General features: G+C 38.3%; 1 protein-coding gene across 1 annotated transcript in view; it reads left to right on the forward strand.

The window, feature by feature from the left end:
- The window catches only part of SLC36A4 (solute carrier family 36 member 4), a gene marked incomplete at its 5' end in the record, with an annotated part of 129114 nt that overhangs the window by 56318 nt on the left and 47530 nt on the right, over nucleotides 1–25266 (forward strand). The window lies entirely within an intron of this gene.

Raw genomic sequence — 25266 nt, forward strand, 5'->3', positions numbered from 1 at the left:
TATATGTGATAACATAGGAAGCTTTTCTCAAAGATGTTATAAAAAAATGTTTCTAGTACAAAGCTGTCTGCTTGACTCCTTAATTTGTACTCAAAACAAGCTGTTTACATTAAGAAGAATCAAAACTGCCAAACAAGCAAAAACCTCTAAACCTTGTTTATTAGGGGGGGAAGTATTGATGAAAGAAGAGTTTAGTTTTTGTTGGCTCTGTTCTGGTGAGTGCTGACCAGTGGTTAATGTGCTGGATGGCAGCTAATAATTGTTTGTTGTCAAAGAGAACTTGAACATCCAGTGAGACATTCTTAAGGTCAAGCTTTTGAGAGAAACAGCCTAATGTTGGTGCAATTTAACTACTGCAGTAAGCAAAGGGAAATACCATTGTTCTAATAACTTGCTGCTCTCAAAATACATCTGCTACCTGAAATTTAAAAAAAAGTGAAAACTTTTTTGAGTAATGAAGTGCAAATCTCCTGAAGCACCATGTAGCCTGTGTTCTTCAAGTGTTCATGGTGCGTAGTGAACCTGTTAAAATTTTAAGGTTGAGGATAGATGAATAGCTCTTGTAATACCTGAGAGACATCTAGATCAAAATGCTTCAAGCTCTACTTTTTAGTGTCTGTCCAGGACCCCAGTAAACTCTCCAGTCTTAACCATATCTTGGTGTCATGACACCCTCAGCTTCCACTCATTTTCTGTTGCCCTTTATGGGTCCCTTATAACATGCCCTGGTAATGATACCGCAATAGATTTGAAAATGTAAAATTCTTGTGCATCCAAACTGTTGTTTACAGCTTAAGGTTTTGAGAGTTTATAGGTGAAAGATATTTTCAGAGATATGTATGATGAGAAGAGCTTGTGGTGAATAGGTTTAAAAGCACATTTCCCTGTTTAAGTGATTCCGTGATATTCAGCCATAGTTTGTTGTTTTGTTTTTTTTTCCCTCAATTTTATTATTGAGCGGTGTAATTGCTGGGACGGCAAAACTGGGAAACAGTCTCCAAGAAAAGGAAGTAGAAAAAGTAAGAAAATTAGCTTTAAAATCTGGAAGAGAAGACTGTGAAAGCTTAAAAGAAAAGAAAGCAAATCAGAGGTGGGGTACCTTGTGAGTGGGACCTGAAAATAGAGCGGTTACCTATTGGGTATAATTTACTACAGTTGGGTGAATTTGTACAGGAAAAACATAATCCAGCATGAGTTGTGGTAGGTCCCTTTTTCCCAGAGGTATTTTGGCATGTATTCTTCTTTTTGTTTTTGTGCAATTATGCATTGTGCTGTTTTTTTTCCCAGATGTTTCTTTCTTTACAAAATATCATCTAATGGCCGTTCTTTTCTGAAGGCATAATGAATACTTTGAAATGATTCAATATAAAGTGAATGCTATATCTTTATTTTGTTTTTAAAAAAATGTGTGTAGTAAAATTTGACCTGGTTTGTGCATTCAAACTTCTGGTTTGTGCATTCAAACTTATCTGTGATGTTTCTGTAAAACGGAACTGCTGTAGTGTTAAAGGTGTTAGTAGGGTATTTAAGAGTATTAAATTGTTGGCTGCAACGCACAGAAAAGTAAAATTAAAAGTTCACTCCTAAATGTTTAATATTTGCCAGGCTGTTGTATGATACATTGTATTTATCCTAGCTGTCATTTCAGTTTTTTTTTCAAGTGGTTTCTACGATTTGTATGCATGCAGTGTCTATAGTACTTTTTCACCAATAATTGTGTAAGCTCCCATCCTTACACTCATCTTCTGTTTGCCATTTTTCATTGAAGCACTGGTTATAAACAGAATTGATATCAATAATGCTTTGCTTTCACTAAGTGCAGAACAAGGTTCCCGATGTGATTCAGAAAGTGTTTCTTTCTGAATAGAAAGAAAAAATCCAAAACCTTTTAAATTGAGTTTTAAAAATGAAATGGTTTAGTATCAGTGACAGAATATGTTGTAATGTCTGGACCATTCAGAGGTCATACACTGATTACAGGAACTCTGTTTGCTTGAAAATAATTCTCTGGAAAGAGAAACTTCAGCTGTGTTGCTAATAACACATTAGCTTTTTAAGAGAAGACTTGAAAAATCAGTTATTACTAATTTTTGGGGCTTTTGCATTACTCAAAAATTAGGTCATTGTTTTATCATTGCAGTATATCAGAAACTTTGCTGGGGAAAAAAAGAGTACCCTGGAATGTTGTTGGGGTTTTTTGTTTGTCTGGTAAGGTTTATTTTAAGTAAGGACTTAACAAATGACTGGAGATGTAACATGCATCCAAAAAAACATATGCCTTGCTTATGGTTTTTCATTATTTACTTTCTCACTTTTGGGCACTTAGCATTGCAGGAGGATGATTACAAGTATATTATGTCTTTTTAGATTTGCATGTTCTGCTTGCTCTGCTATTGTTTCACAAAAGAGACCTTATCTAAAGCATGCTATGGAAAATACATTTGATCCCTAATGTCCCCAGGCTGAGCCAAGCCTTCAAGATTGGGGCAGGAGAGGAGCATACTCAGCGGTTGGGAAGTGCGTGGCTGGGCTGGGTCGTTGTTGCTCTGGGAAGTAGCTCAGTTCCTGAGAAGTGGTGAGATTACCTTGACTCTCTTTCTAGACAGAACTGATAGTTAAAGCTGCTCAAAAGATTGCATTTTACCATATTGGAAAAGAAATATAAATAGATTTAAGAACAATGTTTGCAGTAGGTGTCTGAAGTTTCACATCTGTTCTTAGCAGCTTTTTCAAGACTCTGACACGCTATTATTCAAGGTAAAAGCAAATAGTAAAGAGTATTTTTGCTGTGAGAGTGCTAGTCTGGCAAAAGCCGCTTTTCCTTTGGTTATAGCCCTTTCTTTCTATTTCCTAAATAAGGAAACAGTGGGTGCAAATGACTTGCCAGACCATGTTCCCTACTGCTTTTCTCCCTTCTTCCAATTTAAAAGCATGTTAGTATTGTATGGGTGAAAATGCAAGTCAGATACTTTTAAATTTTAAGTAAAAGAAGGGGTCATTTCCTGTTTCTTTGATATTGAACAGTCCTCTCCATTTCGTTTGGTAGGTAGATCTCTTCATCTTTGGATTTCACTGTGTATGGTCTAGCAAGTTGGAAGGTCATGCCACACTTCGTACATCGTAACACTAAACGCTTGTTTTACAAATTCGAGTGAGCACCGTGTGCACTGACTGGAGGGATGTGCTAGGCTTCTGGTGAAAGTCTAGACTAGAGCTGGAGACTGGGTGTCATAAATGGGTGGTTTAGGCCACTTAAAGAATCACCACCAAGGGGTATTAGAGAGAAAAAAAAAAAGATTTTAATATGAATTTCTAAAAAGCATGACGTAACAGAATTCGATGGCAAGGTTCATTCTATCCCTTATTCAACATGGAAAAAGCATACAAAGAGAAATCAAATCAGAATTGGGTTAAAATGATTTACACATGGATTGAGGGGAATGATTTACATGGGATGAGGGAAATCGAGTCAGAAGCAGGTTGTTGTAATTTATATAGGGATTATGGAAAGAAGGTGAGGGAGACCTTCCGGTTGAGTCATGAGGTTCAGAGTGGACCTCCTTGCTTTCCAAACTCCTTCTCAGAGAGGAGTCTAGGTGTGGCTGAATCTACTCCTATTCTCAGACTTGACCAACAGTTTATGTCTGAAGGTGTTGGGTACAAGGAAAGATGACAAGACCCTCCTGTTGAGTTACGAGGTTCAGAGCAGACCCCCTTGCTTTCCAAACTCCCATTCAGAGGAGTCTAGGTGTGGCTGAATCCATTCCTAGTCTCTAACTTGATCAATGGTTATATATATCAAAAGGGAAAATCACATACGCACCCAGAGACAGATACAGACAGAGAGAGAGATATAAAAGTATCCCGCTTCAATTCAGTGAAATATTCATGTCAAATGCCTTTGCATTTCTCAGCAGGCGAGGGTTAAGCCTCTAGGAGTGGGGGTTTCAGCCCAGGTCCCGTCGTCAGTCTTTGGTGGCAGTCTTCTGAACTTTGCAAACTTGATAGTTTGTGAGCTCTGAGAGGCATCCCACTCAGAGAGAGATGCTAGGTGCAGGCTGCTGCAGTCCAGGAGAGCTCAAAGGGCTTCACTTGGGACTGCTGTTTATAGGGTCAGGGTATGATTGACTTTAGGCAGCAGTAAATTTCCATCCTGGCCACAATCTGGGTTGATAGTTACTGGAATTCTCAAATTTCCAGAAATGCTGGTACTGATTGTTCCAGGGCTGTCAGGAGATGATTAGTTACTGCTGCTCTTGTTCCCCACCCCAGCCAGGCAACCACATGCCTGGTACAGTCAGAGCCATTCCCCACCTTAGCTATTTCAGAGTGCTCGGTACGGTCAGGGGGCTCTTAAATGCCAAACTCATTGCACAAAGGCCAAGACTTGCCAGACAACTGAATTCCTATGTTGCAGAGTGGCCCAGGGCAAGTGTGTGTGTGGGGGAATGCACCACCACAATCCACCCTGTGACTAAAATCAGTCCATCTCTTTCTCACAGAGTGGCAGTGTGGTTGCCTCGTGCCTCTGTGCCTATAACAGATCAATGTTATAGTCCAATTGTAATTTTTGGGAAATTTTCGTGTTAGGTTAACCTTTATAACTGTTATAGCATATATGTTATTTCATTAAGTGAGATTAAACAACATTATATATATGCAGAGGTTCTTGTAATAGTGTAATTTGATGTATTATGTTCTAAGTTTGGATGTATAGAACAATGTTTGATAATGAACATAGTATAACAAGAGTCAATAGAATTACGATGGGATGTAGCATCTGGTTCGGTGTCCCCGTTGCTGTTGGAGGCCATCCAAATAGAGTGTTCCACCAGTGATGTTCCCCATCTTTCTTCACTCTTTCCAGGGCACAGTGTATCTCTTCTGCATCGTGATAAACATTTTTGTGTCCATTGTTTCAGACGCCTTCTAGGAGTTGGCTCAGGTCATCCTGTTGTAACAGTTTTTTCACCAATGTGAGATTCATTCCAATAGGGGTAGGCAATAAATCTTGACTCAATGTATAATTAGGTTGTAATAATTGATAAAATGTGACAGGAGCTGAATAAATTTGCATCCCATAATCTTGGTACTAGCACAGTTTCAGGGGTTTTTTACTGGGGGGGTTGATTTGCTCCTAATGCCAATAAAGATGATTTTAATGGGTGTTCGAATTTGTTTAGGCTGTCTGTTTGTTAATTAGGACTTCAGGGGTTTCATTTCATATGTTTCAAAATGACGAACATTTTGCTCGGTATCAAGACAAATGTCTTGAGCGTTGATGGTATTACTTTCACAGATAAATCCCTGTTGTTCTTATACAACACATGCATCAACACCAACAGTTTGCCATTTGTTTCATTTCTGTTGGGCCCATATTCTATGTCCTAATGGATAGAGTACAATTCCGTGGTGATTTAATCCCAGCACAATGATTTGGTGTATGATGTATACCGAAGCATTGTGTACTGTTCAAAGAAAAGCTGTGGCTTTACTGTCAGTAGAGTCCTAAGTGAAGTTAACTAGATGCCACCAGGATTGGAATTCCTTTTCAAGTTTGGTTGCATTATCCCAGAGTATCTTCTGAATTTCAGTGTATAACATTCCTTCTTCTTCTCTAATAATAGCTACTACTACAGACCGTATCCATAATTGTCCTTGGATACAACTTGAGGCAAGAGAGGTATTACCTTGAGTTGCTCCAAGGGCATTTATAATTAATTGATGGTCATTTTCTTCTGTTTATTCCCAGTGAGGTAGAATGTTTGATAGGAGCCATTGACTTTCTCCTAATGCCAATAAAGATTATTTTAATGGGTGTTCAACTTTGTTTAGGTCATCAGTAGTAGTTGTCAGTTTGTTAATTAGGACTTCAGCATCTGGACTATTCAATACTCCCAGTCCTGTTCCAATGATACCTGTTAGATCTCTCCTTGATAGTTTTGGAGAGGTGAGGGTTTGTCCATGCAACCATGTCAACCATCCTGTGTAAGATGTATTCAGGAATGGTGAGCAGGTAGGTTTAGTTGCAGAGATGTCAACCTGCATTGGCAGCTGTTTGAGAGACCTTGACGGTTTGAGTAACACTTGCTGTTGCCCTGTGTTTTTAATTATGTAGGGACCGGTGTTATAAATGTGAGGAGACAATTTGATAGGAGTCTGAGTTGGTGAATATGATCATTCAATATCAATCTTGAAATGCAGATGTAGGTTGGAAAAAGAGTTGGGGTCTGTCCAAAGGCACATTGTGAGTCCTGGATGTAGGTATAGTAAAAGTATACCAGCACCTGTGTTTGAAAGGACAGTCATGTCTGTGTTGTTTTTCCTTGACATACTTTACAATAAAGTGCAAAGTTGTTGTCATTGATGTAGATTAATTTTATCCTGTAAAAGAAAAGAGAGAAAAGGTTTCGGTGGGGAAGACCGAACGGGTAACCCCTTTTATGATGCAGGATAAATCCATCATGTACTAATTCTATGTTTTGCACCATTGGAATTGGTATTTGCACCTGCTATCCCATGCATGCAGGCCATGCTAGCTTCTATGAAGAAAATTGACTCTGCCCTGGCTGAAACCAGGACAGAGGTTTAGTTAGAGTCATGGAGTTGCAATACTGCAGCTGTTAGTGGGGCTGTGTTACCATTTAAGGGCCAGTATGCAATAGTTAATCTCCATCTCCCCTCCGGTTTTCTGACTGGCCAAACCAGTGAATTATATGGGGAGTAGGTTCTGGAGATGATTTGTCACTTTTCCAAATCTGCTATTACCTCAGCAATTCCATTTTGTGCAGCAGCAGAAATTGGGTATTGTGGGACGTTAATAACTTTTGAATCGAGGAGCTCAGGGTCTGCGCGGAGTGCTCGCACTGTAGCCTCTGGAATGTTAGCAGGGTTAGGGTCGATTTCTGAACCAAAGGACCATACGCTGCCATCCGGCAGGTGCCAAGTTCATCCATTCAAAACATCGAAACCCGAAATATTTTCTATTCTGCTCTTTAACTGCAAAATGAGCAGGCCACATATGCTTCTCGCCTGGGAGCCATAAATTAACCTTCGCAGTTTGGCGAACAGCACTTGCTCCACTTACACTTGTGATTTTAACTCTTTGCTGTCCGGGTTGTATACCCAGCGTCTCAGCATCCTGTTGTGTTAATATGGAAATTTGTGCTCCCATATCTATTAGGAATTTTATTAATTGTTGTTGAGGACCAACTGGGTTCAAAATATATGGGCCATTGTTATTTATCCATTGATAAGGTTCCACTAGTAAGACAGACAGACCCAGTTGTTGTCCAGGTGCTATTTGTTTTTTTGACCTTGAATTTTGGCAAGGAAAAGGGTCATCGCTGCCTCTCGGAGCTGGTGATGATGTCTGAGTGTTTAGAGTGTTTTCTCTCTGGTTGTGTATCTGAAACGCATGAATTAGATCCTGGATAATGCTAGGAGATTGTCTTTGAATTGCAGCTTTCAGAGTGCATAATGCTAGTGCTTGATGATACAGTTCTTTCCACCTCTGGGTTCTGAGTTGGCGACACCTGAGTTCTGATTCTTGGGAACTACTTTGAGGTGATTGTTTAAGCTGTCTAATGCTATGACCTGTAATTTTGCTTTCATTAGATAAATCACCCCATGCTATATCTCGCCCATGGTTTATGGTATCATGCAGTAGTGTTGCCCAGGTAGGGAGCTGTTTGTGCATTAGTCCTTCTTCCTGGTCATCAGCAGCGTTTCTCATGTCTAATAGGGCATTGAAATCTGTATCTCTTCTAATTTCATCCTGTTTTGCCATGAGATAAGGCTTGAGTACAGGGGGGCTCCCTTAATTAATGGCTTTAGCATTTCATGATTTACAGCTGCTGATACAGGAACATTGTGAGGGCTGTGTTCATGCGTAGCCTGGATACAGGTGGCTTTTGTAATAGCTGTGGAGAGCTCATTTAACGATCTAATGGGTATTAACTGAGGCTCTCCTTTCTCCAGTATATGTATTCCGCCAGCCCAGTATGCCACTCTACTTGTTATCGAGTGGAGATCATTTGGGAGTTCAGGTCCAGCATTCAAAAAGACACCAGGGCCCCAAAGTCCATTGGCTTCATCACCGTTTAGTAAGATGCTATCTCCTCCAGTCAGACATACTCGCCGTAAATATTCAGTTTCAGTCTCACCTGGCCTACAGCCATAGTGTTCTTGCACATAAGCCATCTGAACTGGATCGAACAGGGTTGTTTTTCAGGTCCGGTCTCCTGCTGCATCCTGAGGTCCAGTGGTTTCCTCTGTTTTTATAATGGACCTGACTTCACGGTTCAGGATTTTTGAAGGAGATAAGGAATCCTTTTTTTTCAGTTCCCTATCATCAGAGTCACCCCATGTGTTCCTGTCGCACTTTTCAGGAGATACAATTAATTTCCTAATCTGCACAATGTCGGCAGGATGGGGAGACTGCATAAGCATCATTTCAACCTTTTACACCAACTTTTGTTTCTTCTCCTTTTCTTCCTGTAACTGTTTCTGCAGCTGCTCAATTTTCAAAAACAATATTAATTCAGCTGCTTTTCTGCCTTTTATTTTTTCCTTTAGCTCCTTCTCCCTTTTATTGTTATTCTTCTTATCCTGACAAGCAGCTTCTAGGCAGGCGCCTAACACTTTGCAAGTAATTTCTTCTGCCTTTCCGTCCTTTGTATGGCCCCTGGCCTCCTTTAGCTGTTTTTCCACGGCTTCCTGATCATACCAATTATCATGAGCCCATTCTTCTGAGCATTTGGGACTCAGACTTATTCCATGCTTTCGTATGTAATCAGCGATACCACTTGCCATCCTGCTGACTATGCCAATTTGTCACGAATGAGTGCTTTTAGGCCTCTTAAAGAATCACCGCCAGAGATATTAAAAAAGATTTTAATATGAATTTGTAAAAAGTGTGGCTTAACAGAATTTGATGGCAAGGTCCACTCTATTACTTAGTCAATATGGAGGAAGCATACAAAGGAGAAATGAAATCAGAATGGGGTTAGAATGATGTACACCTGGATCAGGGGAAATGATTTACACAGGGTCAGGGAAATCAAATCAGAAGTGGGTTGTTGTAATTTATATAGAGATTAGGGAAAGAAGATGAGGGAGACCTTCCTGTTAAGTCATGAGGTTCAGAGCGGACCCCATTGCTTTCCAGACTCCTTCTCAGAGAGGAGTCTAGGTGCGGCTGAATCCACTCCTATTCCCAGACTTGATCAACGGTTTTTGTCTAAAGATGTTGGGTACAGGGAAGGATGAGGGAGACTCTCCTGTTGAGTCATGAGGTTCAGAGCACACCCCCTTGATTTCCAAACTCCCATTCAGAGGAGTTTAGGTGTGGCTGATTCTGTTCCTAGTCCTAGACTTGGTCAAGCGTTTATGACTAAGGGAATTTACTGCAGGGATCTTGCTATGGTGATTTAACATATGATTTTGTGTTTTGAATAACTTGAGAACGGCAGTAATGTAATGTGGAATAGTAGTAATTTAAAATTCCCTAATGCTGTTAGGGCAAATCACAATGTTAGATTATATAATTTTCTAATAAAGCTTAGTAACACAAGAACTTAATTAAAGACCTAACAAGGTTTGCAAATTACACACACACAGAGAGATAGATGTAGAGATAGAGACATAGGAAGAGCTATATAAGTAGATGTATCTGTAAAGAGATACACAAAGAGTCACATAAAGGTATACCTATTAAAAATTCCCCTTGAGTCCATTGAAATACTCACACCAAATGTCTTTGCATTTCTCAACGGGCGAGGGTTCAGCCTCAAGGAGTGGGGGTATCAGCCCAGGTCCCATCATCGATCTTTGGCAACAGTCCTCTGAGATTTGCAAACTTGAGAGTCTATGAGCTCTGAGAGGTGTCCCAGTCAGTGGGAGATGCTGGTCGCAGCCTGGTGCGGTCCAGGAGAGCTCAGAGGGTCTCACTGAGAACCGCTGTTTATAGGGTCAGGGTATGATTGACTTTAGGCAGCAGTAAATTTCCATCCTTACCACAATTATTTGCCCATAATACTTGAAATTGCAGTGACACTGGTACTAATCCCCCTGTGTGACAATTAGATAAAATATGTTCCAGAGCTATCAGGGGAGGATTAGTTACTCCCACAACTGCTAGTCCTGATACGGTCAGTACCGTTCCCCACCTCAGCTGTGCAAGAGTGTTTGGTATGGTCAAGGGGCTCTCAACCGCCAGACCCATAGCACCAAGGCCAAGGCTTGACAAGTGTTCCAGGAGCAAGGCGGGGGGTGAGGGATTCCACCACCACACATACATATTTTAATTTGAACCAGAAATGTGTTTCATTTGTTTTTCTCACAGATTTTACTGAGTGTTTGTGGTATTTGAATGTCAGATAACTTCAGTAATTCAAAATATCTTTCAAGGTGGAATTTTTATAATGTTGAATGTATTTACCCTGATTTTATATCTTTAAAACACGTCACACAAATAGTTTGGATCTGCGTTTACTGCATCTGCTTGGATACAGGTTGGGCACTGTGCCCGTAGTTCAGCCCTTAGCTGAGCCTATTATGTGATGGGCTTGTGGCTGGTGCACATTGGGATTAATCATCTGAGACTGAAGCTTCTTAGTTTGCTTCTGAAGGAACTGGACCATCCTGGCTGAATTTTTAAAAGCTTTGTTAGTAACTTTACTTAGACCAGTATAAGTTTTGCTTTTATCTTTTGAGAGACTGGTTTGTCTGGGAGAACAAGACAAAAACCACCTACGCCATGAGTCCTGTTTAGTGCATTGCTTGAAATAAGCTGCCATTATATCATGGGAGTCTTTTACTCTTCTGTGTTTACCTGGCACTAAGATCATGGTAATTCTGGAAGGGGAAAGTTTGAAGAGATTTTGTTGAGTGTAAACAGTTACATTCTCCTATGTTAAAAACTTCAGAATATGCTGAGCACGAGTCTGGAGATACCAGCTTCAACTGCCAAACATTAGTCAATATGGGTGCTAAATAGCATCAAACAGGTTCACTTCTATTGATGCCTCTCAATGAAAATTGTGGATAAAAAATGTAGGATGTGGCAAGAATATAAGTTCCTAGTAGAATGTAAATGTAAATTTCTCTCTTACTGTCTAGCAAAGGCTTACTCATGTCTTCTGTCAGAAGGGCACTAACATTAAATTGTGCTAGCTGGAGCTTTTGGAAGAATTAAAAAAAAAATAGTATTGTGAAAACAATTTTCATCTGAATGGTGGCAGCACATCCATGAAGAAGCAAAGGAATAAAACAGAAAAGAGCAATTTAAGCAGTACCTTATTTTTTAAAGAGTAAGTTGTGTTTGATTTATTAGTTTCAAGATGGCAGTGAAAGAATTTTTTTTGTGAATTGATAAAACCTTCTGAAAAGCATCAGGAAATACAATGGAGAAGACTGGAGTTGAAAGTTAATAGTGTCTTTCATCCACAGCAGCAAATTATCTTTTTTTAATAGCTTAATTTAGGGCTGTAGTCCTCCAGCCGTGGCACTTCTGTTAAAATTAATATTAAGAAATACGGCATTTGAACGTGCATGTGGAGATATCAGTTGAATTGTCAGCTGTTTTGATTGTTAGCTTGAAATGAAACAAATGTAATTGAACGGCTGATCCAGCTGAGTGTGAACTGAGCTGTTAGTGAGCTGCTTTCCATTAAAAAAAAATTAGCCTGAGCTTAGTGTATAATTTTACCAAGAGAATAAATGAATTATTCAGTTGAACTTATCAGTTATGCTTGTCTAAATATTGTCACATTTTAACTGGAAAAGAACAGTTCTTGATGCTGAACGAGGTAACATGATGTTGTGTCTAACAATTAGACACAAGATAACATGATGTTTACCAGATATCTTGCACTGTTTAATGGCATTGTGCCAATAAAATACTTGCTTAGAGTAGCTGCAGCAGAGATAACGTGAAGGAATTTTGAGATCTCTGTAGATTTTAACACATGCTTTTAGGATTAAGTCATAATCATTTATATAGAAATGGTTTGGGTATCAGTCATTAGACACAGAACTTTTTAATAAAACTTTGTTCATTTAAAAGGGTAATATTAATGACAGATAAACTGAATAGTTAATTTTGTGATTTAAAAAAAAAATCCAGATGGGGATTTAGAATATATATGTAGACTGTTAGCAGGCCCCTTAGCCACAAAATAATTGTTGACGAATTGTCAAAGGAATAAAATAAATATTTGATTAATTAATTTACTTTTTTTTCTCCAGTGTGGGTTTGTTGTTTTTTTTTTTTTATATAGGTGGCCAATGAGCATAATTATTATTTCCTAGTAGAAGATCCTGTGCTGTGGCTCTCAGTTGAGAGATGAGAAGAAACATCATTGTGTGGGTTTTGGGCATATGCTTAGCCATAAGAAATAGAGATGTGAAATCCAGGTTCTTCCAACCTTTTTGAGTATCTTTGCAAGAAGAATGGATCTCTTAATATCAAGGTTATACACTGATTATGATTTCTTTCTTTTGATGTGCCATATGAATTATGGCACATCTTATGAGTTGCTGTTGGTGTAGGCATCATTTTTGTACGTATAATAACTAATGTTCTTTCTCACAGGACAAATACTAAACTTTTTTTTACCTGATTTTAACATATGGATTCCAAATGTCTATTGATTATGATTAATGGTTAAATGTTATGGACTATTTGAATGATGCCAGAGGTGTTTCTTATTACTGGTTGTTCTGGAGTTGTTAACTTGTGCATATAAATTGTATGAGAAATCAGGTTGGGGATTTTCTTTCTAAAACTAGCACTGCTCCAGAAATAACCGTAGGGTCCAGCAGAATGGTCTAATACTAGTATTCATGAAAGCCTTATGAAGCCAACTGGTTTAGTTCTTCCTTGTCATCCATTGCTTCAGCTGACAGCAGATCTTCTCTAGGAGTGACTCTGATACGGCCCCATTTGCAAGATATTACTTGCAAATGGTTGTATTTTTAAACCTTATACAGAAAGTTAAGGTTGTGACTTAAATTCCTGAAAAGTTAAAACATGTCCTGCTTTTTTGTTTGAATTGCTGCTGTGTAGGTTGGACCTTCTTCTGTTAAGGTGTTAATTAGTATTCTGTGAAGAAATTCAGATTGGAAGTGCAGCTGTTTTCCAAATTTTTTTCTAGGTATGGGGCTGGAAGAAAAGATTGGGCTTTGTGATTGAGGTGAAAAATACAAAATTTTGAAAGATCTATGGTAAGAAAATTTAAAAATAATTTAAAATAGCAGCAAAGTCTTTGTCATAAAACCTACTTGCATTTCCTTTTTGAGACACAGTTTTATTATTTAAAAAAAATAAATTTAAGAACAAATAGTTTAGCAGTGCATTTATGTACTCTGAAATAGTTGATCCTATTCCAGGGCAGCAATTATTTCTTAGTAAACAGACCTTATTACTTGCCATAGTTTAGTGTTTGCATTAAAATACGTATTTTACAACTCTGCAGGAATTATTGGGAAAAAGCTTTATGGTATTTCGATTGAAAATTGTATTATAGCAGAGCCTTTTAAAAAAAATAATTATAGTTTGTTTTACAGGCTCCTTTGCAAAAATTTAGTTTACCAGCTTGCTTTTGACACTTTTTTTTTTTTTAATTACATGAATTTTGATGATGATTATTTTTCTTACACCTAACGGATTTTGTGCCAGGCATTGATACTGGCTGGGTTCCTTGGGACACCTGGTGACAGCTGGTAGCAATGGCAATGCTGGGATGAGCAGTCAGTTAGGAGCCTGGTCTATACACTGCAGTGAAGGCAGAGTTGCATGGCACTACACTCTTACATGTGCAAGTTTATTTTGTAGATGTGTAATTTTAAATGAGATGAACTTTATTCTCTGTGGTTTATACCAGTTTCCATCTGACAGGTTTCGATATTGATATAATTTAAACCTATAAAATCCCACATGGAGTTTTCCTATCCAATAGCATTATCTTTTTGTTTATTTCCTGTCCAGTATCTCCTGAATATCAATCTTACAAATTTCCAGTGACAGTTTAGCTGTAAAAAAAAAAAAAATCATTAAATCTGGTGTTTTCTAAATTTATAACTGAACCTTTGGAAAAAAAATGGGAAGTTTAGCTTTGTTTACTCCTAAGGAAATTCTACCACAGCAGATTTGTTGATACACTTCTAAACTTGATGAGAAGGAGCAACACACATTCTCAGTTACCCTGCTGCTGTTTGGGAGAGATGGGTTTAGTTTTAGGCTGCAACATTCTGTGTTACTTGAAGAACTCCGTTGATCTTCCTGCAAGGAACCTGAAGCCACATATATCTGTTTACTATGAGATGGTCCAATACTGCAATGAAAGTGAGTGTAGTAACAGAAATAGTGTAGCAAATTGGGATGCCAGTGTGTAATACTGCAATTAAATATTGTAATATATATTATATATAGGTGTTTTATATCTGGATCAAAATAAGGATTTATACATAGGACATAACTTCTTTTAATACATTAACAACATCACTTTGTACATGGTGAAAAGTGTTTTAAAAGTATTGTCAAAACAGAGACTTAGTATATGTTTTTGTAGTTTAGATGTTATTAGTGCAAAAGAAGCCAGGAAAAAGGATGATAATTATATTCTGTTTGGGCAGTTTAGTGATTCCTTGCTAACTCATCCCTTCAGCAAATACAGTGAATAAAAATTGCTAGGGTATGCTGATTAATTTCTGATATTTTTAGTTGCTTATGCTATAGCAACACTTACTGTGAAGTACAAGTTGAAGATCCGTAATGCCATTCGCACCATAAACCTAACGTGGCAGCCTGTGCTCTGAAGATTTTAGGTGGCGCATGGCATAAAATGCAAGGTACTACATCAATGAAGAGTCCAGTTTAATGTGCAGAAATCTGTTCTCTGGACCTCTGCACCTGCAGTGGTCATCCTAGCTAGACTCCTTGTAAGCAAGGGACAGAAACAGGTACTGGGAAGGGCACAATTAGTCTGATCTATATTACATATTTGCTCCTGGGCAAGTTGAACCAGGCCAAAGAAGTGCTTGTTTCCTCCTTCGGGCTGTTGAAGGACTATAGGTGAGAAATATATCTAGCATTTGGTTTGATGAATCTTTCTTAGGAAGACTGAGAAGCGATGCTGAATATCATGCTCTGTTGCCTGCAATTCAATCCCATCACTCCTTTCTAACAATTTAAAAACTAATCAAGCCTACTTTTGTTTTTGTTCCACTTTATATTTTCCATCTGTATGCTTACAAATATAATGAAATGGTGATGTGAAAATTCTTTATCTAAATAACAAAAACAGATATATTCTCTAGCTAATGGAAAGTGAACTTCCTTTGTAATATGTTCATGACTTTGTATCTTTCCTTTATTTTGGCCCATTATATTTCTATGCATGAACTGGCTTAGAGAAGCTAATTTATGGGGTGCCTTCTTAAATGTCATACATGAGCCAGTGATTTTCTGTCACGCTTATTGAATGGAGCAGCTATTTTTGCATGTACTCCCTATGCATTTTACATCTATCCAGTGGTTTATTGACTTGAAATTTCAATAAGATCCAAAAATTCCTAAAGGGGAAGTAAAGGAAAAAGCAGACGGAAGAACACCCCTTCTACCCAGTTAAAAGGAAATAAATAATGGTGCTTGACATTGTTAAAAAGTCTCCCCATTATTTTTAGGAGAGTGGCATGTCTTCCTTTCTCGCCTTTGATATGCAGTAACACAGAGGTATATTGTGTTAACAGAAATACCAAAAGTAATAGGGTGGCATGCTATGCTTACTTGCTTGATCTGAGTTGAATATTATTGAATATTTGTTCATACTTTATCACCTGATTAGGTCCCACAGTGTAGTGATAGCAAGCAACATTGATTTACACTTACAGGAAGTCTAAGGGAGCTGTAGCACAAGTGATACCCCATTCACTTTTTAATCCTTATGTTTTCAAAGTCATGTTCATGGATTCATTAGTTTATTCATTCCTGTTGGACTTGATCATCTTAAGGGTCTTTTCCAACCTTGGTGATTCTGTGTGTGATCCTCTAAACTTCTACCCCCCGCCCCGCCTTTTTTTTTTGGTTAGACATGGATCTTGTCCTAGACCTGACTTGCATTGTGGCCCCCAGACCTTTGTCCTGGCACAATCAGAAGAGCTGTATTCTACAGTTCAGGCGATGGAGGGAGGAAGAGGAATATCTATATCTTTACAGCACGATTTTATAATACATGAGTCAAATTTTATGATACATGAGTCAAATTACCAACTTCCTGCTTACACATGTAGGATATCTTACCCTTTTCTCTGTTTGTCTTTATCCTACCCTGGCATGTAATCCCATATTCTTCTTCCTGCTGTTTCTGGGATTTAATCAGAAAAGAGCAGATCAGATTCCCTAATCAGCACAAACCCCCATGTTCTGTGTTTAACTGTTTTGTCTTTTCTTTGATTCAGCAAGTGATGGAATGTATTGTGTTTTGGCTTGCAGTGATTGCTCATTGATCAAAGGTGTTCTGTAACACAACAAAATACAAATTCTGTGTCTTGTTCTTTGAAGATAAATTACATTTTTATTTCACGTGGGCTTTCCTGGTAAGGTTCTCTAGGCTATAGTTCTTCCTTCAGTAAAAAATACCTTGAATCATGTTACTATCCTATAGACAGGTAACTCATTAGCAAGGTGTTTCTGTGGTAAAACAAAGCATGTGTAACTGATAATCACACACTTTGGGCAGTCCCTTTTTAATTATAAGCTTAAAAATTGCACCAGGCAACTTCTGAAGCTTTATATTTTCCACAGTGTTTCAGCTGAACATCCTACCTACTAGTACTCCATGTTCTCAGGGGGAAGTCTTGACCACATGACTGGGTACAGAAGATATACTGGATGCTTTGATTCTGTGTTAAGGTTGAGCTGCCTTAATTTGTGTACTCTCTTGGCTGATTTTTGAGGCAGTGTTTCAGACATACTCTAGTAAGAGGGCTTAAATGAAAAGGACATCAGAAATATGTCTGTACTACGCTTAAAAACTGCTTTTTAATATTAAAGACAAGTTTTCTAGCAGAGAAATATGTAGACAAATTTTCAGATTAGAGCAGCATTCATGTGTGATGACTTCCGTTCACCCTGGTCCTGACTGGTTGAGAAAAAAAATCTATGTATGTTTACTCACCTTCCTAGATGGATGGGGTTTCATGGTTGTTCTCCAGTGTAGCCAATGACGAGTCACAGTAAAGACCGAAATTGTTCTTTTGATCTTATTATTTTACCTTCATGAGCTTTGTCCTCTAGCTGACTCTAAGGTGTTTGTCAGGCTTAAGTTGGTATCTAGTATGTTCTGAAATTGCAAATAATGGGGTTGGTAATCATAGGGTATGATTTCTGTTACTAAGTCCCACAGAAAGAAAAAAGGGAGGCGGCAGCAGTTTGGAATAGGTAACTAAAAAAGTACATATTGTTTCATTCTATTTCTCTGTTCTTTGGGAGTAAGGCAATTTTAAAAATCTCTTAGCAAATATTTGTTTATTTTCATCCTGGTGCTTTACCAAATTTTAAACCAGTTCTATAAAGGTAATGAGTGTTAAGTTACAGAAACAAAATTACTTCAATGAAGATGAGTAACATAGCTGTGTAGTTGTTAATACAGAGCATGGCTCATAAAGACAGTCAATGCAAGATGCCAAACTGAGATTTCTACAGTACACAAATTTATTATGCATTTATTATGCATATGTGTACGCAAATTTATTATGCATATCTTAAATTTGTTATGAATTGTGCAGTAGTTCTATCTTGCTTTCCTCTAGTATATTCCAAACTCGGCAGACTCTGGCCAGGTAATTCATAGATTACAGCCTTTCAAGGACACGGAAAGTAGACATATATGAGGGAGCTGAATTTAAAGACCCTCTTCCAGCTGATTCAGTATGGATATATAGTTTTTAAGGAAAAAATAATACAGATAACAGCTCCATGTCAAATACATGTTATTTACTGCATATAATCCAATACCTCTTTGAAGTAAGTGCTGAATTAGTATGCTATACCTATATTTTTTTTCTTGAATTGGTCCAGCTGTTTACTCTCCTTTCAGTGGCATGGTGTGCATGTGCATTTTTGTCTACTGATGTGGACATTGCAGTGGTACAAGGGAAGAGCTACCAATGTCATCTCTCTGGACTTCTGTAAGGCCTTTCACATGGTTGCCCATAACATCCTTCTGTCTACATTGGAGATACGGATTTGATGGGTAGACTGTTGGGTAGATGAGGAATTGGTTGGATGGTCGCATCCAGAGGGTAGTGGTCAATGGCTCAATATCCAGATGGAAATCAGTGACAAGTGCTGTCCGTCAGGAGTCCATATTGAGACCAGTACTGTTTAGGATCTTCATCAATGCCGTAGTCAGTGGGATCGAGTGCACCCTCAGCATGTTTGCAGAAAACACCAAGCAGAGTGGTGCAGTTGACATACCTGACGGACAGGATGCCATCCAGAGGGACCTGGACAAGCTTGAGGATTGGGCCTATGTGAACCTCATGAGGTTCAACAAGGCCAAGTGCAGGGTCCTGCATCTGGCTTGGGGCAACCCCCGGTATCAATACAGGCTGGGGGAGGAAGGGATGGAGAGCAGCCCTGCCAAGGAGAGCTTGGGAGTCTTGGTGGATGAAAAGCTGGACAGGAACTGGCAATATGCACTCACAGCCCAGAAGGCCAACTGTCTCCTGGGCTGCATCCAAAGCAGCGTGGCCAGCAGGTCGAGGGAGGGGATTCTGCCCCTCTGCTCTGCTCTGGTGAGACCCCACCTGGAGTCCTGCGTGCAGCTCTGGAGCCCTTAGCACAGGAGAGACATGGACCTGTTGGAGCGGGTCCAGAGGAGGCCACAAAATGGATCAGAAGGATGGAACACCTCTCCTGTGAGGACAGGCTGAGAGAGTTGGGGTTGTTCAGCCTGGAGAAGAGAAGGCTCTGGGGAGACCTTCTTGCAGCCTGCCAGTGCTTAAAGGGGCCATTAAGAAAGATGGGGACAGACTTTTTAGCAGGGCCTGTTGCAATAGGACAAGGGGAAATGGTTTTAAACTAAACGAGGGCAGATTCAACTAGGATAAAACAAATAAATAAAATAAATTTGTGTGCTTGTATAAATATTCTCTTTCTGAACAAAAAATCTTTATGATGTCGATGCTATGCTGTGAAAATATAAAAAGTTATATTATGATTACCATGATTACGTGAAATATTTATTTGTAGTACCTATCTGAATATTGCAAAGAAATTTGGGGACTATTAATTTTAAAATATCTTTTAAAAATGTTGTTGATGCCAACTCATTTCTTTTGTATAATTGTGCAGTGGCCGTTTATAAACTATACATTTCCTGTATATCAGTCTAGTACTTTCTTTGACATGCCAGAAAGAAGGATGTTCATATATTCTGGGGATAGGAGAGGAAACATTCTTGGGGGAATGTTCTTAAAAGCTGAATCATGGATTATTTTTATTATTATTATTTTTTAGTTTTTATTTGTGTGGTTTCATAATTTTGCAGTTAAGATATTTTTAGTAACATTACATTTGTATGTAAAATAAAGTTTTATATCTAGGTCTGTAAATACTTGTGTTTCAGTTTTGAGAGGCTGAAGAGTTTTTGCAGTGTTAGAGTAAATATTTCAAGGTCTTTTTAAAGTAACATTTTAGCTTCTTTTTTTCTCTTAAATGCAGAATTTTGTAATCTTGCAAATGTGAATGGTATGCTAAGATAATGAAGAGACTTCGTGGCAGTTGCATTTTGCTTAAAGTACAAGCTGTTCTGTTCAGACACGTTAGTCGCTTATAAAAATAAGGGAAAAGTAGAAGGATGTACCAGGTGTCAAAGTTGTTCTGTATTGTAAAGAAGAATCCAGGACAGAAAAAATGCTAAGCAATTTCTTCCTGTAGAATCACTTTCCCCAGCTCTAATGAGTTATTTATTTTTTAGCTTATTGCCTTCACTGTGTGAAAAAATTTAATAAAAAATAATTAAAGGTTTTCAAGGAAAGTCTAACCAGATAAGATGATTTAGCTACAAACATTGACAAATTAGTTTGAAACATAATTTCCACTACTGAAGGCTAGTTGGTTCAAAGCCAGGTTTCCAAAGGAATTAGGTGTACACAGTTGTTCTATCAATGTACCCCCCACAAATAGCTTTTAAAATCATAAAATAATAGAAGGATTTAAGATCAGAAGGGACGCTTGAAAGTCATCCAGTCCAACTTTGTGCTGAAAGTTAGCCTAACTTCAAACTTTTCAGCCACTCCTGAAGGAATGCTGGTGGTCTAAATGATGATTGAATTAATACATATTTTTCATAAAACTTGTCTTAAGTATGGGCTGGAGAACCATGTGTTTCCTGTGCTGGAAAGATGGGTAGAATTTAATATTGTGTGTTCTGTTCAGCATTAGACGTTTAGCCTGAATGCTCAACTCTGGACTCCTGGTGAAGTATAATGCCTGTTGGGAGAGCAGTAGGGACATGTGGAAAAGAAATTGAGGGAGGCAATTTCCAAGAGAAGCTTGAGTGGCAACACTAGTAGAATCTCCTTTGAGGAAAATACTGAGATAGCATATTTCATTTTGCGTTACTCATGCATATGTCTCCTGTAAGGAGAACTCAGCCCATACTTTACGATTTGTATTATTTGTATTAAAATTGTGGTATCTGAACAGATTTAGCTTATGACTCAATAACATAGAAATATTTCATTTAGGCCACTTACTGGCTGCCATTTCTGAGAACAGGGAAGAGTGGGATCTCTGTGCATCTTTTTTCCTTTTTAACACTTTTTGAGTGTGGCAGATCAGGAGCACTTGCTAAAGCTACAGAGCTAGTCATTACTTTTTTGGTTAGTCTTCCATCTCTACAATCTGTTAACAGTCCTTCTTGTAGGAGTGCATCTTATGCAGCTGGGAGTTACTAGACCTATTTTTAACAGTTATATCCTATGATTTAAAAAAAAAAAACAACACAACATATTATATAACCGTACACAGAATGAAAGTCACGCTCTGCAGTAGCTTAACTAGCTTATATATATATATACTGTACTATATGCAATGTGGTAGGTATATAGGTTTTTGTTCTCCCATTTGGCAACTTTCAGTCCCTTGTTTACTATTGACATGATTTTTGACATATTGCAAAAAGTCCGACTTCCCTCTTTGTTAGGAATAAATCCAGTTCTCTTGTCTCATGGTGTCACACTGACAACTCTCATTTCCTCTTCCCTGGCTCCCAGTGCTGCTTCTCATGCTCTAGGTTAGCAGAATTTCTGTCGTCTTGTCATGTTTCTTCCTTTGCTCGATCCCTCTGTCTTTGGACTAAGATGAGATGCCACATTTTTGTTCTTCTGCACAGTTCAGCTCTATTTCTGTGACCTACCACTTTTTCACTCTACTGGTACCTGTCCATGATCTTGCTAATTGCATCCTCCTTGACTTTTTAGATCTCTGCCCCCATTTTTGCTATTTGTTGGAAAAGCCACTAAATCTCTTGTTCTGTGTTTATTCACTGTTTATCCAGTATCCAGAAACCTTTTGTATTATAACTTTCTTGCATTTATTCTCTTTTTTCATCTCAATTTGTATGCCTTTCCCCTTATTTTAGCTTTAATTGTCTGATGTAATTCATCTGTAGTATCAGACAAGGAGACAGAGGATTATTAATATAAATGCTTGGAATGAGCCATTATTATTATGTGACAAGTAATCAACTTGACAAAATATATTATAGATCTGAAGTCTTAAGTGGTTTGCCTAAGAGAGCTGCAATTAACGTGGTTTATGTTTCCTTTAATTATCCCTATTTGATAGTTACGGACTGTATTTCTTACTGGAATGTGGAGGCAAAATGATTGCAAATACTTGCTGGAAAGTGCACCACTGAGAATATGGTAAGAGTTTAATTTTAAGATCTGGTGCTTAGATGTATAGACTAGGCTAAAAGAATTTACTATTCAGTGAAATGTAAAAGCATACATTCTAAATGTATGTGGAGTTTGTTTTAAAATTTTCATCTTGTTTCTAGGTTTCTGTCTAGAAATTATATATTTTGTGGAAATGTCCCGTAGAGTTAATATGCAGCTCAGAGACCTGAATGAGTTTTGATTGTAGAAGCACATATTCTAGATTTTTCACTCTTTGGAAAACAGGGCAATACTTTTGGATATCATTGCTTAAATTAAAACCCTGTCTGTACAGTGAAGTAATATTTATAATTTTTTTTAATAAATTCAATCCAAAATAAAATTTAATGGGCTAGAAAGAAATTGCAAGGCAGTTAGCTGAGGTTAAGGAAAAAGAAAACGTTAAAGTATCATGAATGAAAAATAAAGTAATTCATTTTTGTGGCTCTGTTGAGCTGGATATCTTAGATCTAATTCTTATTCAGCTTGTGCAGAATAAACTGTGGAGTAGTGATAAATTAACCTGCATCCTGTGGGTTCAACAATCTGATGTGATATTATGAGAAACTGTGAATCGCTTGGCAACATTAACATTTTTTCAGTAGAAGAAAAGGGGCCAGAACTCTTTGTGGTTTAGGTCTTGCCGGGTGCCTTTCCATGACTCCGTGTTTTAGAAATGGCTCTGCCTCTTTACAGCTTTGGTAATTGCTAGAAGGAGTGCCATCCTGTGTAACTCCAGTTGTGTCTGCTTCAAAGTGAAGAAAAATGCTTGGAAGTGTTGGGCATATCAGTCTTGGTTACAAAGATTACTCCAGTGGCTTATTACCCATGCTGTTTTATGTGTGTATTTAAAAATGGTCCTTTTTCTGTGTTGCACTTAGCAAGTTTCAACTTTTAGTTACTGTGCTTGCTTATCTTTTGTCTGCTAGGTTTAAGGATCCTTTCTTACCACATTTTTTGTTCCACATGTTAATGCAAGCAGGCTATAATTAATTTATAGTTGGTGTACTCCTTTGGTAAACTAAATAGGCTAAGCGTAGGAGGCATTTCCCAATCCTTCTTGTTTAAGGTAATCTGTTTTTATGGAGAGTATGAAATACTCATACTCATACAGTCTCTTTCACATCTGCCAAAACAAAAACAATTTTCAGTGCAGAGCAATAACTTCCCTATTTTTACTTATATTCTTTCATGTTTCCGACCATCACTTTTGGTTGTAATATTGGCCTCACATTCAGCTGGGTAGCTGCCATGGTTTCCAGGATGGTAAAGCAAAGTTGTTCTAGACTAGGAGTCCTAGGGCTAGATCTTGCACTCCATTCCTCAGGTGCCAGGTTTACTTCCTCTACTTCTCTATTTCCATGTCAATCCCATATTTGACAGCTCTGACAGTAAACAGTTGGGTTTTTTCTCCTGCTTCAGGATAGGAGTGTTAGATGACTGAAGTTTAGGAACTGACTTTCATTGAAATAGCTGTTCAGTAGTTGGCAGTGAAGATACAATCACTACCCTGTCACCAATGAGTAGTTCAGGGACCAATTTTTTTTTTTTTTTCTTTTTGTCAAAATGAGACCTAAAACTGAATTCTTTCTTTTTCAATGCAGCAGTTTCCACTTAGGAAATTTAAATTGAACTTTCTTAAATTTAGTTCTGGAGATTCTGTGATATATTAATACTGGCATGATGATGTCTATGACACAAACCATTTGGATTAAGGTATCCCATACTAAAGCAGTTCTTCTCTACAGTAATTTAATTTTTAAGAAGCTAAACTCTTTATTCCAACTCTTTAAAACCCTTTATTGCATGCATTGATATTCCATGCCATACTTGTACTTCCCTGCCAGAACTTTAATCAGAAACATTCATGATCATTTGTTTACATATTGTTGGAGATGTCATCAGTCACATTAGCTGTTTTTACATGAGTACTGTTTCTTTTTTTTCCTTCCTCTGTGGCAAGTCTTATTCCTCCTAACCTCTGCTGGGTTTTTTGTTTTGTTTGTTTGTTTTTTAAATATTGGAACCTGATCAGATTCTCACAATACTTTCTAGATTTACTGTAGCAGATGGTGTGTCGCCTTCTCTTAATTTTCCTTGAATTTTCTTTACCTACTCTTTTACTATTTCACCTTCCTATTAGTTTTGCAATTTCTTAGGTGCTGTGTTTCTAGACCATTTTCCCAGGAGATTTCTTTTCCTTTTTCTAAGATGGAGGCTATCCAAAACGGGCAGCATTCTTCTTCCAGTAGAAGATGAACCAGAGTTCTGCAAAATCTCAATATTTATTTATTTATTAGCTTAGCCACTTCTGCAATTTTCTACCCTTCATCTCCTTGCACTTACAAGGTAAGAAGAATTTGTAATAAGATTACTTAACAATTTTTTCTCCTGCAGCCCTTTTTATAGTTTGTGAAGTATCATGCAAAGACGCAAATGTAGGTACAGAACATGAACAGGAAATCATTTTTCACAAGCAATGAATATCTAGTTAATTTTGTAGTTGCAACCTGTGGTTTTGGTATACATGAGATTGCCACCAATGGAGTGTCGTGTGGACAAATTTGGCAGAGGACTCTTCTTACAAAATTCCACTGACTGGTTTAGGAACCAAGTGGCCTCAGGAGTTCATCTAGTCCAACCTACTACTCAGATCAGGTTCATTGTGCTTGAATGGAGACCAGGTGTCTTGGGCCTTTGTCCAGTTGGGTCTTGAAAGCCACCAAGGATGGAGATTCCACAACCTTTCGGGACAACCTGTTCCAGTGCTCAGTGCTTAACTGCCCCACAGGTGATTTCTCCACACACCCCCCACTCCCCTGCCCCGATCTCAAGTCAGAAAGTTCCCTGTTTTGTAACCATTTTCTCTTGTCTTCATGCTTGACCGCAGTAAGGAGCTGGGCTTGGTCTTCTGAGTAACCTCTGCTTTGGTAGTGGAAGACTGCTATTAGATCCCTTCTCATCTGCAGTGTAATAAATCCCGGTTCCCCCAGCCTGTCCTCATGGGGCAGCTACTCCAGCCGCCCAACCACCTTGGTGGCCCTCTGCAGATCTTGCTCCAGTTTATGTAAATGTACATCTGGTGCCAAGGAGGCCTAAAACTGGACACTGTATTCCAGGTGTGGTCTTTGTAATGCAGGTACACTGTCACAGAATCACTTTTCTATATGATGCTTCATCTTCTCTCAAGCTAAAACTCCATTTCGTTGCTATGTGAAATACATGCACATTTATGGCACTGTAGGAATAGTTGATCACTAATTACGTGAATTACCTCTATTGGACGTTCACTTGTGTCACTGAAAGTTAAGTCAT

Source organism: Phaethon aethereus (genome assembly GCF_964289735.1).
Source record: "Phaethon aethereus genome assembly, chromosome: 1".
Taxonomy (NCBI): Eukaryota; Metazoa; Chordata; class Aves; order Phaethontiformes; family Phaethontidae; genus Phaethon; species Phaethon aethereus.